We start from the raw sequence: 565 nt of genomic DNA on the forward strand, positions 1-565 counted from the left end.
ACTCTGAAAAAGGCTGACAAAAGGACTGCTGATGCTGTTGGAATCTGACCTCCCTGCACTTGAAATGGATTTTCTGGAGCTATAGAACTCCAATTGGCGCGCTCTCAACGGCGTTGGAAAGTAAACATCCAGGGCTTTTCAGCAATATATAATAGTCCATACTTTATTCGGAAATTGATGACGTAACTTGGCGTTGAACGCCAAGTACATGCTGCTGTCTGGAGTTAAACACCAGAAAAACGTCATGATCCGGAGTTGAACGCCCAAAACATGTCATAACTTGGAGTTCAACTCCAAGAGAAGCCTCAACTCGTGGATAGATCAAGCTCAGCCCAAGCATACACCAAGTGGGCCCTGGAAGTGGATTTATGCATCAATTACTTATTCATGTAAACCCTAGTAGCTAGTTTATTATAAATAGGACTTTTTATCAGTGTATTAAACATCTTGGGACGATTAGTTCTCAGATCATGAGGGCTGGCCATTCGGCCATGCCTGAACCTTTTACTTATGTATTTTTAACAGTGGAGTTTCTGCACACCATAGATTAAGGGTGTGGAGCTCT

This window comes from Arachis duranensis, chromosome 1 (genome assembly GCF_000817695.3).
Source record: "Arachis duranensis cultivar V14167 chromosome 1, aradu.V14167.gnm2.J7QH, whole genome shotgun sequence".
In the NCBI taxonomy this organism is placed as follows: domain Eukaryota; kingdom Viridiplantae; phylum Streptophyta; class Magnoliopsida; order Fabales; family Fabaceae; genus Arachis; species Arachis duranensis.